Source organism: Varroa destructor, unplaced genomic scaffold, assembly GCF_002443255.2.
Source record: "Varroa destructor unplaced genomic scaffold, Vdes_3.0 BEIS01000002.1, whole genome shotgun sequence".
Classification (NCBI taxonomy): Eukaryota; Metazoa; Arthropoda; class Arachnida; order Mesostigmata; family Varroidae; genus Varroa; species Varroa destructor.
Window position 1 is genome coordinate 3,617,709 of NW_019211455.1, and position 19,283 is coordinate 3,636,991.

General features: G+C 41.5%; 1 protein-coding gene and 1 long non-coding RNA gene across 10 annotated transcripts in view; one reads left to right on the forward strand and one right to left on the reverse strand.

Moving 5' to 3' along the window:
• Window positions 1-12,383, forward strand: part of LOC111245221 (uncharacterized) — a 32,242-nt gene extending 19,859 nt beyond the window's left edge. For 4 of the 6 annotated variants that reach the window (XR_015319874.1, XR_015319875.1, XR_015319878.1 and 1 more), the window contains one exon: window positions 12,246-12,383. This is a non-coding gene — a long non-coding RNA (uncharacterized LOC111245221). Of the gene's footprint in view, window positions 1-7,369; window positions 8,680-11,554; window positions 11,945-12,245 lie in introns of those variants that run through there. The other 2 variants (XR_015319873.1, XR_015319876.1) reach the window with 2 other exon arrangements.
• LOC111245220 (uncharacterized) overlaps window positions 1-14,984 on the reverse strand; it is a 39,629-nt gene extending 24,645 nt beyond the window's left edge. For 2 of the 4 annotated variants that reach the window (XM_022793275.2, XM_022793270.2), the window contains exon 1: window positions 13,206-14,981. The gene's annotated coding sequence lies outside the window, so the exon portion shown is untranslated. Of the gene's footprint in view, window positions 1-13,205 lie in introns of all 4 variants that reach the window. The other 2 variants (XM_022793272.2, XM_086978515.1) reach the window with 2 other exon arrangements.
• Window positions 14,985-19,283: the final 4,299 nt, after the last annotated feature.

The following is a 19,283-nucleotide window of genomic DNA, read 5'->3' on the forward strand; positions in this document are numbered from 1 at the left end:
ATAGAACATACGTTTACTGGTCATGCATTTATGGATAATGTGAGGCAATGGAGGACAACCTTCTAGATTCCTTCAAAATACAGATAACGAGTTCGAAACTCTCTTATCAGCCTCTTAGTTATCTATCTACAGGAAACATTACATTACAAAAATTGTTTCTGTCATGCAATCAAGGTTTACTGAACGACAACTAATTACTCTAAGTTTAAACTTTCAAGATGGTGTAAATGCCAACATGCGAAGAGTCCTTCATCTCGTGTTTTAGCATTTTTGATTACGACGTAACAATGAGACAAATGTCGGCATGACACAAGTCAATAAGTAGTAACGTTAGTAAAATACGTAGTCTATTCGACCAGGACGGATCTTCGGCGTCACAGGATAGCGTTGCCTATTACTGCACAGGACTGATGACATGTCGACGTTCCCTTAACGGTATCACATCTTTATTTTTCCCTGTTTAAATATATCCGTTACAAAATCAGTACATATTGTTTAATTAGAAATAAAAGGAAAAAAGCGTGAAGTCCAGAGTTGCTGGCAGATGCAATAGTAGTGGCCGAAGAGGCTGCTGGCCTTACTATGTCGCATATTAAGTAATATGGGAAAAAGACTATCAGTATGTATCTGAGGGTATATGCAAACAAAAAAGTTTAAGTTAATTAAAATAAGTTTGAGACAACGACAACGAATACGTACTGCTGTTTATTTTTACTGAACGCTTAAGATTAAATTTCACGGTTTATCTCATCCGATAACGCTAATCATACAGTAGCAGTAGTAAAGAACGATTATGAATATAATGTCAATTATCATTATTTTTCCATATGACAACTTTTCAACCGAAATAACGTTGCGCCAATACGAATAAACCGTCAATACATAGCAAAAAAACAGCCCTCGATATGCCCTACGACATTACGTTTCACCTCTCTCCAATTGGCCTACTTCATTTAAAAAAAAAAAGGCTCTCTCAAGTACCTGATAGAATTGATTGCCCAAGGCATCCGCAGGAAACGTGTAAATGTCGTCCCTGGGAAAAAAATCATTGGAGACGACCCTAACCCTCTATGTCATCTTCTACTTGAAAAAAGGATATTTGGTCTGAGGTGTGTCAGTTTGAGGCATAGTTCAAAAAAGCAAGGACTCATCAACAAGTCCCAAAGTCAAATGTATTCATGGGTTAGTTAGTGCACTTCTAACCCCCCGCCCCAATCAGAGATCCGGGAACGCTGGTTTTCAAATTCGTCATGCAGGTGCATATACATCGTGCACGTACATTCGTACAGTGTATACAACCTATAACAGACTGAGAACAGACTCCTATAACAGACTGACGCTGTTGTGACGTGTAGAGTGGATGATCCTATTAGAATTACTATGTAGCATGCCCCTTGGCCATCGCTGACAGACCCTGATAGATACCGATACAAACAACACTGCTAGCTGTTCCTAACACACATATTGAATTTAGCAGTTATTTAATTGAGTCAATACAATCGATCAAAGAAAATTGGAAACAGTTATTATAGATCTTGCATAAAGTTATTCAACAATCGGTAATTTCCCTGTCAGACTGAGTCATGTCATGAATGCTAGACAAGACCTTATCAATATAATAGTATTAGCTATGAAAAATGGCTTTGACGACACCTTCATACCGTTTTCGTTCACGTATGAAATTCGACGTCGTACTCTTCTGTCATTTACGTCTACCAGGGTCAGCTGTAGCACTCGCAATTGTCCATCAGTCGGAGACAAATAGCGGCTAATTGGTGACGATGAAGACTACTATTAGCGAATAGAGCCACGGTCGAAGTATCTCCCAGTTATTTATGTCCCATAACGCCTTCATATTGGTCCAGCGGCGGAACGACTATAAGTTTTTGATCTGTTTTCCTGCCAGTCCTGTACGAATAGTAGTCAACTCTTGCCCTCCCATGTGACGCAACGATATGGGGTACCTAGGGCGAGCATCTTCTGCTTCCGTAAAGCAACATTGGTCAATATTTTCTAACATTTCGCATAAGCAACGGAATTAAATGCAGCTCCTTATCTCTCCGCCGATTTTACTTCGTTATGTGAAGTACACATACACGTTCTCGCGCTTCGATTAAATCGCAGTTCGATTAAATTTGAAAAAAAAGGCCGATGTCCGTATCGAGCATTATTATATGCCTACATTATTCTGCCGTATGTTGGCCTTCTTGTTGCTGTTAATATAATTATTGTTGTTGGTCGTCGTTGTTGTTGTGCGAAAACAAAATCTGTAAATCGGCATAGAGGAAGGCGGAACGGACTGCAAACGAAACGAACGCTACGTATCAGGATGAAGAGTTCAGAAGTCATGCGACCCTGATGATTGCCACATCGGCTGCTCGTGATAAGTGGCAGCACCGAAGACGCTGAAACAGACGCGTTTATGTCAAAAATTGCCGCGGTTTTCGGTTCATTTACGTTGATTGTACAACGCTAAGTGATTATTGTCTGTAGTAAATTCGTGTGTTCAAACGGAATGGTACCCAGCTGTATACTTTATTGTATAGAATAATAATCAGAAGCTTTCCCCATTGTCGGCGCGCCCATTACTAACGTTATTCGCATCATTTACCCATTGCGATCGTTTATCGGCATAGGTGGAGTGGCTATCTGCGTTAACCTTTCAAGCCTTCACAGGAGGGTCGAACTCTTACCGGTGAAGTTGTCTCGAACAGTCTGCAAGTGCTATATCTCGGCGACTATTTAACGTCCGTAACGTTTCTTGACGTCAGAACCAGCGACGCCAGAGCTAGAATAGACTGATTACGTCGCGCCGTCTCGAAAAACGCTGCGCTACTGAAAGCCAGTGAAGTAGAAAGTGGCAGTACTAATCGTCGCGTTACAGATAGCAGTCACGGTTGTTATGGCAGAAAATGTGCATCAGAGACAAAGCGCTGTAAGTATTAATTAAAATGAGGAAAAGATACAACAAAAAGCCACATACATATATATATGCGTATATTTATATGACATTTTGCATATATATATATATATATATATATATATATATATATATATTTTTTTTTTTTTTTTGTGCCATCTGAAAGTGGTAGTGACAGCGACGTAAATGAAGCACAACAATAACAGCGACTGCGGCATTGTTGCAATGAGTAGCATTATAGACTAGTTTGTTACCTGTTCCTGTAACAACTGCCACAAGCACTTTTATTAAATGGCAATTTTGCCATTTTTACTATCGGATACTATTTTTAGACCTCTCCTCGTTTAATGACACCGCTATAGCACGACTGTGACCGAGAGGCAGGTCGCTACTTTACTTACTCACAAATTTACCATCTTAATGCTATTTATCCCTGGCCGGTCGTCCTACTCCCCAGCTCCTCAGAGTGGTGCACAGGGTCGCTGCTTTTTTGCTTACCCATATAACTATTGCCATCTACTGCTGGAAATGAAGGCGTTCAACGGTAAGCAGTCTACGACTAAACGATACAACGCGGCGCGACAATCTCATGTCTCAGCAGTAAAAAATGAATGACGCACCCAGGAGCGAATAGGGACAGGCCGCCGTCAGACGAATTATCTGCCGGTTACGTTGTGGGCACTAAAAACGACGCTACAACCTATTTATACACACGTATGCACGTTACAGCTGCACGAGCTCAGCCTAAACATAAATTAATAGATTCGATGGATTCGCCAAATGGACAGAAGCAGTCCAAAAATAGTTAAGAATCACAGTTATCTTCATCGAATCTTCAATCGTACCATTTGAAGGATCATCGCAGCCGAACGATTTAGTCAACGAATCGTTCGGTCAGCTGACGCGAAAGCTTGAAAATATAAATAATTTCCCGCGATAAACGGTAATCACGTAAGTGAAGCTTCCGTTTGTACGTTATCTTTTTCCCCTTGTTCATTTTTTTTTCGGGCTATTTCATCCTTGTCGTTTTCGCTGATTTTCGTGAGAGATATTATTTGGCTTTTTGTCGTCGCATATACATACAGACACGCACGTTTTTGCAGTTCTCACGCCAGCGGCAATGGAGGTAGGGACAGCAGTAACCGCTATAGTAGAAATTAAAGTTGATGGGAATTTGACGGCACGCGAATGTACCGAAGGTGTGCGCTTGTGAGAATCGGTAGCGTAACTACGCGAGCGTTTGACATCCTGTAGCCGGCCGACGAGTTCGTACTTAACCTCGGTGAAGTCTACAGACAACGATAGTAGAAATAGTTTCGGCTGGACTTTCGACTTCACTTCGAGTCGTGCAATGGAGAGAGACCTCATGAGGACAGGGGTTGCAACGGCGCGATATAGCCGTAAACAAAGCCTTTGCATCCGTCTATCAGTCACCTTACTGTTTACGAAAGCTTTGGTTGAATAGAGAGCTAACTCTTCAACTGTTACACACAAACATGAACAACTGGTATATATATATATATATATATATATATATATATATATATATATATATATAACAGACAATGAGACGGCATATTTCAGCAAGTAAACACAGTGTCTCCGTGCACTTCCTCGTTTGTAAACGCAACAAACTAAACAAGACCACAAATGTGGCGTATTTTATTCTACACTCTACGACATAAAGTAAGCGCAAATTTCAGTTTTGATCAGGCCTACTTTTTGAGCTTCATGCATAATGTATGAGCTCTACAACATTTCGTATAACAATAACATTTGTCACGAAAGCTATCCTATTTAAATCTATTCATTAAAATAAAGAACCATTAACACATCAATGCCTGTTGCAAAAAAAAAAAAAGGTTCAATCCGAAACGCAACAAGAACAGCTGGTCAGCGTTAGTAACAAAATCGTATTGATTATCTTAGTAGTGAGCATTTCGGATTGGTCTTCGTTCGAAGTCTGAATCCCAGGTTCATCTCTTTGGCGTGAAGAAAGAAGATGGAAGCGGCGTCTAGTATTGATTGCAACATCTAAAAAGCTTCGAGCCACAGATCAGCTCGGAAATCACGACAGATATTGTAATAAAGTTCTATAAACACGCAACAGAACGCTGAACGTTGGAAAACGTATGGGCGATATGTGCTGTTAGGCACCGACAAGTAAGCTAATGATATGTATCATTATACCACTAATTGGACTTATACGAGCTGATCTAAGATAAAAAAGAAACATGGGAAAGTGAGTACCATAAACGACTTGGGCTCATCTATCACTCTGCTTACCTAACTTTACCTTTGAAAAAAAGCATTTTTGCTAAAAAAATGCTATAAAATCGCATCTTGTTTGTTATATAGTTACGCTTCGATTTAACTTAATGCAAAAATGCGACCTACACATTATATCACATAGCCTTTATATGCATTTATTGATATGTACAATACATCCATCAGCGTTCGTCTGGCTTTACTATGTATCTGTAACGATGCGATTAGTTGAGATTTTTTTTTGTAGATCCTGACGATTCCTTAGCCCGTTACCGAACTAGGTCATTTTGTTATGTTGTCACCTGACTGTTAGATTACTCAGCGTGTAGCACGTATCCCCTGTGTGTCGCCCTGCAAATTATAATAAATCAACGGTTTCATAGGTACAGTTTGTATCCTACGTTAAGCCGGCCTCTTCGAAAGTCCAGATGGTATCTTTTAGAAGCCCACTCCCGCCAACAAACAGCTTGCAACAACAAACTCCAGGGCTGTTCATGACTTGTGATCGTTCGTGGGTTCATGTGTATATCCACAAATTGTAATGACCGCTGCCGAGTTGCGCCCCCGAAACAAACGAGACCAATTTTTTTTTGCCACCCATGTGTTTTGCTTATTTCTCTGTGGCTCTCTGGTGAAACGTACGCAGCTGTCGCCTTACTGAGACGTTCCAGTCGATTGTTAACGATCACTACGCGATTCTGCGGTTGTTGTTTGAATATAACATACGAAAAACTTGTCTACTCTGCCGACGCCCCGTAGTATCTTTACGCGTTCCTATACGTCTAGCCTATACGGTGATGGCAAGCAAATAAAAGATGCCATCACTCAACCCACTTTCACAGATGGAGAAACGGGCAGTGAACGAATGCTGTATCGTAACTAACCCGAGTGACATTTCGTGCTCGGAATATATATATTTTTTTTATATGTAATGAAAGGAGCAACAGGACATATTGTCAATATGGTATATTATACTAGTCGTATGGTCATATGAAGTAATAACGTCTGGTAGATAGAACTGCAAGTATTCGAGGCACTCTTCTTACGTCTGTATTCCTTGTCCCTGTGATGGCGTAGAAGGTTAGGGACACGTGAGGTAATCTAGCTCGGAAACCGCGCGTAAGGACGCTTCGTACCGCGCTATAAAGCCACTATACGTCTAAAGTAACGCATAAAACATCTAGTTAAGACTACCTTCCGATGGGTTGATGACTCCTGCTGTTTCAATCATGTTGATAACTCGCGACTGAATTCAGCTCGTGCCGAATGATCAGTCCCGATTTATTGAACAATGCCGCTACCGGCAACAATCAGATTTAATTAAAATACTTGATCGGTCGCTTTATCTACAGCATTTTATGTCTGAAACAGATCATATTCCTACCATCATACTATCATCTACTCCGATCTCATTAGCCTGACGATTCTGTTTTCGTTCTGGCCTATAAATTTTTATAAGACCTTCAGTTATTTTTGTTCGTTTTAACAGTGCAGAGTAAATGACGTTTTCACGTCAATATTCGCTAAACCGAGGAGGGTACCATTGAAGTTCATAAGGCCTATCAGCGTCCGTGCTATTATCGAGATGTAAAATACTAATAACACGTTACCCACTATGCTACTGGAGGTGCTGTTCAAATAACAGTATTGGAAATCAATCCGTTTAGACTAAGAGCTCAAATCCGTCGCTTTATGAAGATACTATGCCCATCTATGCACGTCAAGTAGAAACGCATTTACTACGTTCACGTAAAGCGTCTATCAACTAGGTACGGCTAGAGTATTAGATAATTTCTATAGATGAGCGATCTCTGACTCGCCCATACCATAGTAGCTAGCTAATCAATAACGAACACGTACATTTTCCGTAGCAGGCAGTACTGCATCATCGATAATAGGTATCCGCTTAGTCCCATTTGGAGCAGTTAGCTATACCGGGCAGGTATCGTGACGCATTCTACGGCTAATTTATCACATGTTATATAATATAAACATTATATTACTGAATGTCTTCTAGATCAGGACAATAGCTAATATTTATTGGCCTACATATATACAGTCTAGGCGAAACGAGCTGACCGCCTTCATGATCGACCATAGAGCCATCATCTCTTTTTCTGTTCTGTGACCATACCCGTTTTACATCTAATAGCAGTCTTCGTCTTTTTTTACGTTGAAAAGGAAATAGAAATTGACACAGATAAGTGAATGCTCACTGTTGGTGTCAAGGTAGGCCACGAGCGTATCTGCCTGATGCCCCACGATGCAGCAATAAACAACACTTGACGCGTTTGCTGATTCTTTGACTAACGGATACTATGTACAGCGGGGGCTACTATGCTGACCAGACGTGAACCTACTTTCTACCATCTAAGAAGGGCAATAGCAACAACTTACAATGGCTAGGTGAAGTAAATCATGGGTGTAACTGTCTTAGCAAAAGTTCCACGGTTTGTACAAGTGTACATGTGTATGAAACGATACGCCATTGAATTGGTGATCAAACGATTTAATTTGTAGATTTCTGTAGAAAAGGTAACGATGATGATGATGATAATAAAGAGACACAGAAAAAGGAATCTGTTTTCGTTGATTGCCGTTACGTATAGATAGTTCTGTTTGTACGTTCTTCCGGTTGAAAAAGCTGCGATCGGCGTTTTGACCATACGCCGTATGGCAACTGCCAACGACAAGTTGCAAATTCGAAGGCCTACAGATGTCATGATCTGAATGAATTGTTCACTCCATTTTAGCCATAGTGTGCATGATTCGCAGAAATTATTAGTGTTTTTTTTTTTTTTTTTTTCTACATTCGATTTGTGTTAAATTAAGAGGCGCAGATATCTGAATCGATCCAGACGCACCGCACTCGCCTAATGGATCAGACTGACCCGGTATTTACGAGGACAGGTGGTTGACCGTCAAGCTGAATAAAAATCTTCCCTTATTGAATAGGTTAGATAGTTCACACATGGGTGGAACGACAGAACAGAAAATACTTCCGATTCGAAGTTACAGTAAATGGTCTCACCATATATTCGTGTTTCAAGCATTAAGTTGACGTTCGCCAACATTATATTATAATGTGGAAACATTCAACTTCACAATATTATCGGTGAACTGATAGATCAATCATCGCCACCCGAGCGACGTCCTCTACAAGACGGGAATAGACATTATCATTTGATAACAATACGACCGGATCAGGTGATGATTATATCCACGCTGCGGAAGACATCCCATCGGAGTAGAGCGCATCCGGACTAGACTTCAACGTCTAGCATTTACGTCTGGGGAGTTATTAGTAGACAGACGAGGGACTAATCAGCTTGAACTGTCATAGCATTATTCTGAAGCAGTTTTAAACCCTCAGACGTCAGCCAAATCGTTCAACCCTTTTAATTCGTAAATTCCTTAGCAAATCTTCAGGGAAACAGCATAAAATGCTCAATGACGAATCGGCCTCGTGAACTCCTAGTTAAGCGACCCGAACAAGGAGGAACGCCGTCGAGTTAGCGTACGACGTAGTTGAAATGCCCAGTAAATTAACTGATGTTAAGGGTCTGTGACCTCGGTATTCTTTCAGTGAGGCACTCTGTCCATAGACCAAGAAGTCCTCTGAAGAGCAGTTAGCTAAAAATTACATAGACTGTAAGCATACTTGTGCCCTATCCTGTATTTATAACAATTGCAGTTTCGATGTGTATACACGCCGAATCAAAGCATACGCTACACGAAAAGTGTGACTCAATAGGTAAATGGAACCCATACATCTGATAGAATTGTTACATAATTTTGTCTTTTATCCATTTAACAGACCTACTCCATGTTAACGGTCCCTTTATTACATTTCTTCTTCTTAGCTTAGATTTTTATTACTAAAGAGTAAAGCTAAAAAATTGTTCCATATGAAAAATGATCAGCGTCGAGAACGTAATACTGGAGGATGCATTACTGTCACTTTGTGGATAACACTTAGACAAATTACAACAGACCTGCTGAAACTTTGTTGTCAACTCCCTTCGGCCCAATTTCGAAGTAAGGATGAGTTGTTCGCTATAGCCCAGCATTGAATAAAATAGGCTAAACGCACTCCGCCGCATCGTGTTCTTTCAGAATAAAGGGGTGTCTGCGGCAGACGCGACGCGACGCGAATTGTCTAGATCGACCTTGCTATTGCTGACGAACGAACATACGAAAGCAATAGTATTTGTTGTTGTTGTTGGCACTGCTGCTGTTGTTGTCAGCACCGGTAGACCATAACACTACCATGAACATCAGTGGCAATAACACCAGCTATTAAGAACTGCTTTGTTAAGCATGTGACGGAAACCACTTAGTCAGTCAATAACTCGTTCCTTCGTCTTCTAGCGTTTACTTCATTCTTCGTCAGTCGACTGCGTCCGACAATCAGGCGACGTATGGCTACGCCACATAATGCCGCCGGTCCAGTTTAGCAGGTCCATTGGCGACTATGTTAGAACGGTGGCCGAGAGACACACGCATACAAAGCGTGAAAGACAAACGTGAGCCCAAGGGTACAGCCCTGTTTCGACTTGTAACAGTATCGACTATATTATATATAGATGTTCCACACAGTTGTTGTACAACTATGTCCTGTTATGCGTCGCACGGACTGGTAAGGGGCGCCAGCAGCGATAGTCACTAGACGTGGTTCATCAATACAGACGACAGCGTTCTAGTATCCAGCCGGAACAAGAAGCGGCAGCCTCGTCCGTTGTCGCTCTGATCTAGTGTAATATGTTATGAATTGTACCGCTTGATGAAGTACGGCGGGAGGGGATCGCCGTTCCATTGCCGCACCCAGATCGGACGCCGGCAACAGCCTGCGCTTGGTGGAGACGCTAGCAGTAACGGCGTTGTGCCTCCAGAGGAAAAAGCTCGCGCTCGAGAAACGAAAGAAAATAGTCAACGGGGAGAACACTGTGCCAGTGGCGACAGTCCGGCCAGCCTAACGGCCTATCGCCGTTGATACCGCTGCAGGTTCCATTCACTCAGCCACGCGTCGCGCCGTAAAGTAGAAAAGAGTCCAACGCAAACCACCGACAAGTAGAGCTACAGGCCGCTACAGGCGCGGACTATCGAAGAATGTCAAGGACGACTGATGAGACAATTTCTCAAACAGTTACGTAGCGATTATACCAAGAACAACGACAACGAATAAGTAGAGGAAGCGACAGCGAAAACAATGACGACCGCTACGCGTAAATACGATGATCGGCAACCCTGCGCCAATGCCATCCGAACTGGGTACGAGTGCATCTGTTCAATTGCTGATCTTGCTACTCCATATAATATAATATCTTATACATGTATACAAACGAATGTTCGTGAAGCTATGGACATTATGGGGCGGGGTGGGGATGAAAATGTACAACAACTTCGTTGTGCATGCAGAATGGGTTCCTTGATGAGGTGAGGTAGCACAGTCGGACGTAAGTTTAGGCGAGTCATTCAAAGCAGTGAGAAGGCGTGATGAGTCGGCGTATGAGAGCGTTAAAGAAATATAAAGAAAGCCAGTAATAATATGTTATTGTTGTCACACCATTGTTTTTTTGCTAGTAATTTTTTGGCAGGGAAGACACAACTACATAGACAGGCATTATATTTGTCGCTAGTTCTTAGTAGGTGACTAAGGCACGAGAAGTGCCGAGTGGGCCAAGTAGGAACAACGCCTGAACCAATGCCCAACGAATATACGTCATTGACGCTGAGGGGTAATTGCGCATCTACGAGTGAAGGTACTCGGACCTATGGTCCACGGAAAGATTTTCCATGCTGAGATGGAACAGATCAAAGAATACCCATCGGCTAGAGCCAATGGAAACGGCACATCGTAGAAGAAGATAAAGGCTCTTTGTCTAGCTTTGTCGATCAACCTGTTACGTCGACTGGCATACTGTTCTGCCATAGCTACACTGGATCATTGAGCATCAAATAAATAACACAAAATCAGTTCACATTGAATTTATTTGGCCTACTTCAAACTATATAGCCTTTGTTTTGCTTGTATGAAGTGTGATTAATATTTTTATAAGGAAGTATCTAAAGCAAGGAGAATATGTATCCATGGGGCATTAGGATTTGTGATGTGCTGTAAGTCTGAATCGTTTAATACTTTGTGGGGTTGTTTGAGCTAGATTTACATTCATGAATACGATGTTGCGTGAGGCTAACCACGAGTACCATTAAGCTGCAGCCTTATCTATCACGAGCATCGTTACCGTCGACTTCTTGACTTTACTGATGTTGCGACTTTCGTGAATGCCCTCTACACCTGTTGATTTTTCTCTTTGATTACTAAGCTAACCGAACCCGTTAATGGTAATTGATCCATTCTTACAGGTTACACTGACAACTTGTGCGGTACCATCATCATCCTTGTTGCTACCATATGCTATCATAGAAGAGCAAACTACGAAAACTCTAATAAACAATATCATCTTCAAGGGGAGGACGCTAGACCACACAATGGCTTCAGTAATATAATGAGAAACATATTTACGCCCGCCGGCACAAACACGAACTTTGGCAACGACAGGCCGAATGAATAGATCTTGTTGTCGCTGTGAATCAATTGAAAAGTATTCTCAAACATTTTATATGAGGTCTCATCATGGGCAGTATTTTATTGCTAAAGATCTGGATTGTGCGATTCTCACAAAAACACTGACATATGCCATTTATGTCGAATAGATTGAATACGAGGAAGTTAATAAGATACATCAACATGGGGTATGAAACGAGAATACCATCGTAGAAGACGTTTGCTATGTAAATAATTGTATGTAATTAATAAATGTATAAATAGTTATACCCATCGCGTTAAGAAAAGACCATATTCAGCAAGCTTTTTTTACCCTACTCCTGCTGGTTGAGTTGGCCAGCTAGGGTATCAAAGGTCCTTGCAAACCTTGCGAGCGCCGCTAGTAAATGTGGCCTGTTAGGACGGTTGCGTTATGCGATTACTTTAAATATAATTAGGTAAATATTGACCCGATAAAAGCGTCGTTCGTTTTGCTCTGAACACTTACAGAAAACGACGGGAAATCATCGCCTCTGAGAGGCCGTACCCAAGAATGCATCCTCCAGTGATTCTGCTCAGTTTCTCTGCACGGCGTGACCCTCTCTACGGTGATCTAACTACTTAATAAAACAGGAGAGCTCCTACAGATGCAAAGATCTTATTGTCTTGGGATATGACAAATGAATAACTTACGTAGTGATAATAATCAGACGAAATCTTTAATAAGAGTCACGATACATGGTGGCACAGCCATTACGGGTGAATTCATAAATATTAATAGACGAATGCGACGAGGCGATACCGTTATTGTCTAAGCTGGGTGGTAACAACCTAACCTGTATGAACCGTCTATCGGGGATCAGTGAACGAAATCAACGAGCGAAGACATAAAGTAAAGAAAATAGATATTATCATCATGTCAAAATTCCGCTACTGCTATACATAGATGTATATACCTTTTATCTAAAATCTTTTATATTTTTTTACGTTAATTCAAATTATCTTCACGGGTAAGAGTAACACATGAATATAATATACGTAAAAAATACATGAATATGGAACTTGACGTATCTAGAATCGAGGTCACGATGTTCGTTCACCCGCGTGGACCTAATCAACTAAATAATCGTTATTCTAGCAAGCGTTCAAGCTCTGGTAGGAGTGCAAGTATTATCGTGTATGATATCAAAGTGACGGAACAGCGTCAACGGATTATGTGTAATAAACAGGCACGCTTGTTGCACGTTTGTGCAAAATGAGTGAGAATACCATCTATATGACAGATGTGCGTCGAACGAAAAGATTTGCGTAATCATCGATAAGGTCTTAACGGACTCTAACTCATAGGTGGAAGGAACTTGTTCAAACGACGGCGCGTCCGTATAGGGTCCGTTAATCTTGCTACTTAAGGGAAAAGAGTTAGCATGGCTAAATGGAGAAACGTAGTTATAAACAGCTTTGTTTTTTTACCTGGAGTGGCAGAGTTGACAATTACCGTTACAAGCCGTTAATGATCGACGCCAGTGCAGTACGTTGACGCTGCTGCTTTCGGTATCGACGATGCGGGTATCCGGCAGTAATACTTTTCCTATCTTAAAAAGGCTCATTCCTCCGCAATCAGTCGATTGATTTTACTCGTCCAAATTAGCCAATTAAACAATTTAGATAAGACGAGGTATTTTCCGACGGTGGCTGCTGGGATCGCACTCTGTTGCTCACAGATTCACAGAAGTGTATTCATCCAGATACAAACTTATGTTTTCCATATCCATTACTGCGCTATACATAAAGCACTTTTGTACAACAGTCCGTGCGGGGTACGCTTTCCATATACACTCTTCTGGCACCCGTTCTTGTGCTTTCCCGAAAAATTTATTTAGTATCAATGCTGTTGTCGTGACTGTTGCCGTCGCCGTTACCGGTTTGTCCCTTCGTCGTCATTCTACGAGTATATCGGTGCCTGACAAAATTCAGGATCGATACTTCGGTTCACGAAGTCTTTTACCGCTGGCCGGTTTAACTCTTCCTGTCAAATCAGTAACCTGTACAAATATCCTGTACGTATATGGTTTGATCGTATGTCCGCAAGCTAACTACAGGTTGACGGTCGTATTTTGCGGAGAACCAAGTTTAAGTCATTTCAATGATAGAGACTTTTTGAATGAAATCGCAGATTCGTTCATTCATTGAAATTATTTGCTTAGCAGTCACAGACAAATGTAACAGATCAGACCGAAACAGGCGAATATGGGTTGAAAGATTGCTTCAACGTACGTCGTTACAATAAATGAATGTGTGGCATAAAAAAAGTTCTACTAAAACAATAGCTTCTGCTGGAGAAGGCAGAAGAGGATTTCGGCGCACGTTTTGTCTGCCGTACCGTTCGAAAATCACAAATCTCTAAGCTGTCCACGGATTTCTTCTGCCATTTTGTGCCCTCGTTTCCACTGAGTGTATATGACTAAATCAGTGTCATTCCCGTGTCCGTTATCGAGTATCCTTTGTAACTACTTCGTCCGATATTCATTTTATGAACAGGCTAAACTTCTTACGTTCCACTTTTCACACACGGGGCAAATGGCAGTTATCAGAGTGCTGAACTTAACTTCGATCAATGCGTTATCATACTAGAGAATGAACAGATTTTTGAAACTTCTCTTCAGCGATCCGTCTGTTTCTGCTGTGACGACTATCAAAACAGCTGGACATAAGAAAGTCAAAGCTAAACCAGAGTGCGCGACTCTTCAGCACGCAAAACTGGACCGAGAAAGCAGGACGGCAACGGTTCGTGTTTCGGCATAAAGTCAAGAACAATCTATTCGTGAAATCACAGCATTTATCTTGTACTATTACATCATCATTACCATTACCACCAGCATCACTGTTCTAGTTTGTCTTCGAGTCTCAGACAAACCCCCTCGCGAATCTATAAAGCTGACGTTCCGTTGCCAATGCCGGTGTAAGCGCTACGCGTCACTGGGTAACTCCCCACGAGCTAATACGCTCTATAAGCCTCTCCACGTTGATGACACGGCTTTGCGCCGTTGTCGTCCAGCGGAGCGCAGAGCGTGCGATCGTCAACGAGCAACAGTGCCAGTTCAACTGCTAATTGCAGCGAAAACAGTTGTGGGCTGCGATGCACGAAACAGTCCAGAGCCATAAGTAGCCAGGCATATATCTATTCCGCACAATGTAAGCCACGAGCTTGTCAGTCTGCGGGGCTTGTCGACTGTTCACGCAGATGGACTCAGTCAGCGAGGAGGGATAAAGTGAACGGGTGGGAAAGGGTTGCGCGTGGCGCGGTCGGTAAGTAGCAAAAACCCTTTACCTTCTTCATTAAAGAAGCGAACACAGCAAGCAAAGTTTGCGGAGTGGGCGGCCGGCCGACCGGCCGGTGTTCGACCATATCGTCCAGCAGTCAAAGAACAAAACACGGCGTGGGGTGATCATAACAGTGGTAACTGGTCTCTACTGCCACCGCCGCAGCACCAAATAAGTATAGCAAGTGAAGGGAAAATAGAAGACGAAGCCTGAGTACGAAATATAGAAAAACTATAGAAGAAGCTAGAAAACATTAGGAAAAAAATAAAGGAGGACAGCGTACAGATCTACACTGTAGGACGGTTCACGGAGAGAGAGTTGAATGATATGCCTGCTGCTTGACAAATTGACCTAGAAAGGCTGGTATCGGGGAATTTTGACCATGTGTAAAAACATTTTTCAACTTTCGGCATCAAATAGGTAGAGGAAGGAAGAGCGCTACCTTCTGTTAAATAGCAGAGAGCGTGAAAAACGGTACTTTGCCGGGCGCGATGGGTCTGATTGCGTGGCTGTTATTTTGACGAAACCGCTTGCTGGTTTGTTTGACCTTAATCTTGCGCGCACGTATTAATTGATTTGAGCTTTTTTAATTAGTCCTACACAAAAAATCCTACTACCCCCGATAGTTTGACACATATGTTTTATACTTTCGATTCTGTGTGATTATATGTGAACTTCAAACACTCATAGTCAACAGATCATGTGGTCCATAGACAACTAGCGCCATACCAGCGCTTATTTGCAACTTTCGAATATCAGCCGTTAATCAGTATGTTTTAATCAATTTCTGCCAGAAACCTTCGTCCAGCTGCAGTTTTTTCATAGGAAGGTAGGCAAGCTATTGGCACATGTATCAATTAGATTAGCGTACGGTTTCGATGGTACAGGCGGAACGAAATTCTGCCTGCGCCACATGCGATTACGACCGGTTTAACTGGTTAAGTTCCACTGGGGGCGCCCGACCAATTTGTGTCAACAACTTTACAACAGCATTTGTATGGCGACTTAGTAAGCAGCATGTCCGTCAATGAGACGAATACGATCTTCAGAAAATTAAAACCCAGAAAGCTGTCTGCATCATAAGCTAATATAAGGCATCGGTAGAAAAACCAACTGCAGTTGCAGACCTCACGGGAACACACGCTGGAAAGGATAGCATATCATGAGCTCGCTGGCGCGGAAGTCCATCAAGAGAAACATTTTTTCTAAGAACGATCGGACGAGGTCGAATTCTCAGACAACAGATACGTTTCTTCCCGACAACAACGGTACAAAGCTGTAGGAGGCTTTTTGCGCACGTACCCCTTGGCATTATTCTACGAAGAAAACTCTCAATACAGTTTCTGCCAAATTTGTCGATTATCCTTAAGGAGGCTAAATTTTTGAGTTAAAGATGAGAGCTAAGCTAAAAATCTGCATGAAAAAAACAGTGCTAACACTCAAGGGTGCAAAGGGACTTTCCTGGATCGATCCTGCCTTGAGTAGTTTCTCTTGTCATTGTATGGTAGGTACTTGAAGAGCTCAGCATGTGAAAATTGAATATATCTTTCGTAACCTGTTGAACGCAGGCTGGCGAGCCGTTGCAAAAGCATTAATAACCATTAACTGTTCAAAGTAGTTTCTTTCTCGTTCTATACGATATTAGATAAGAAAAGCATGTCTTAATCAAAGCAAGTTCTTGCCTTGCTAATGATTTAGAGTGCGACATGGGTGGGGTCACTTTTGCCGAAGTTACGCTTTTTCAAGATACTAGATTCTTTTTGTGAGAGTATGCATTTTAAACTGTTTACTTTAATTGACTGGAGAGTTACAAAGATTCTAATTAGTAGGACCTGTATACAGCGAAATGTAGTCCTATATGGATCTTTTGGCTGCAATCCTGTATCCAGTTTATTTTCTATTCGTTAAACGAACCATGTTTCGTGACTATGTGATCCGAACGTAAAGATGTGTACAGCCCGGTTTAATCATTGCATTTGGGGGTTTCTTAGTCAAACTGGTAATAATAAAATAGAAAAAATTGCAATACAGTATGACTGAACAATTTTTTCATCGATTAGTATTATATTGCCATCGCCCGAACGTAAATGTCGTTCCATCTCTATTATCTACCGTCATATCAAAAAAAAAAAGAAGGGCAATATTCATTCAGTTACCAAATAACGCTTTAAAGAAGTAACAGTGTGTATTATATAACCTCATATTATCAGGGCGTTCTTTAGGAGCAGAAAGGTATGACGATGACGATCAGTACTTCTAAACCCTTATGATTTTTCTAAAGCTCTCCTGCCACACATATATTCCTTAACAAAAAAAACGTTCAAAATGCTATTTTCCGTCGATATTCACAATATTCTTAGCATCGCTCGATCAAAAATTACCAAATATCGTTTCATAGGGTTTGGCATCGTCTTTTCGATATATGTCAAACAGTATTCAAACATCATTCGACTTCAATACGAATAAGACGTATCTGTTTTTGACGGCTGTCCTCACCGAACAGACTGGTTACAGTGAAGGCGGAAGTTAGGCGGGACGCCATTTTTCCTTAAAAATATAATGCACAATCTACACTACTACAGATATAATACATACTACTTTTTGATATTTACCGTTGTAACCTTTTCAATATTCTTATTCTTTCAGGAAGATATAGCTAGTCGTAGTAAAAGGAAATGTCTGCCATATAGCCGTAGTCGTGATCGTGTACATGGCAGAGCAAGCGTATCAACATTTTGTTCCCACTGTCTAAGTGATATTTTTATACTGATAAAAATTTCATGGATCCTTCTGATTGAGCAGTGGCAGCCGCCACATATAAATATATAGATTTCTAATAGAGGATTGTGCACACTTAATACGCGTACGAAACTTCGTCATCAGAGTGATCTATACGTTGGGGTGTATATGCACGATGATGGCGCACTCCACGGTGGAAAAAATGACAGAGATCGATGTAATTTTATAGTTTAAAAGATGGCGCTGCAGTGTTTACCAATGTCGAACTATTAGAGAATAAGTTACACAAGCTTTATTTGTTAAACCGAACAGTCGTTTGGCCAACGGTTTGCGTATATCTATGGACATACAAACATATCAACTTGACAGCGACATCAACACTTGATGATGTGGGAAATCGACACCCAAATGCAAAAAAAAACAATTGCGAAAAGACACAAAATCTGTGTAGATAATAGCTACGCACTCTCAACCCCAACCCCATCCCAAACAATAGATCTGTAAACATTTCGTGTACCGACAGCAGTGGCGGCGCAGGGAGCGTACACCAGTGGTGACTATTAGTCTAATAGCAGTAGAAAGTTAGTCACAGTAGTGGTAGTAAAAAAACTTTAACTTAAAATGCCGTCAATCAGATCAGGTACGTACTGCTAGTAAATGACGATCGACTGAAAGCAAATGGCCACGTAAGTCGGAACGGTGCGCAACGTACGTTGTAGTGTCGACTCTAGGGTAATCTTCACTACCGGCCTTCCGGCCAGACGACAGTAAACCATGATGGTTTAACTGACGTTCATGTGTAGCAGCAGCTCCTTTTTTCGGTAGAATATTTTCCACCGGAACGTCATTGCCGTTCACCACCTCTGAACCGTAAGTTGTTGAAGTTGGCTTTCTGGTCGAATGTCAACCAGGTTTGACACTATTTAATATGTCTGCTCCAAAAACGCGTGTTTCTATACGCAGAAACATTTGAACGAAAACTAAGTAAGGTCGGCACAAGCATACTCTCGTGATCTATCATTGATTCAAATGATTGGTACCGTTCGGTGAGCAGTGCACAGTTCTAACAACAGATTAACTTATATGTTGTACCGTAACAATGCAGTATAATGTAAAATTTCATTATGGAAAATTTCGGTCTTACGTCGCGCGCATTGCAACCCCCCCCCCCCCCCAATATATAGCTTATCTTATTACTACATACGAAACCCAGATTCCTGAGCACTATCCAACATTCACTATTATTATATTTAAAAAGTGCCATCTTGATACTGCAGTATACTAATATACAGTTCCGCTCAGCATTTCTCGACCGGTTCCTCACGGGGTGCAAATTTTCTAATTTACGTTCTAACTAACATTCGCTACCAAATTATCAATCAAAAGAAGGAAGATTCACTGTTGCCAATTTTCAATCGGCCTTATCTTTCAACAGCTGGTGACGAATAGGTAAACAAAATCGTGTCTTATTATTATGCGTAGAGTATC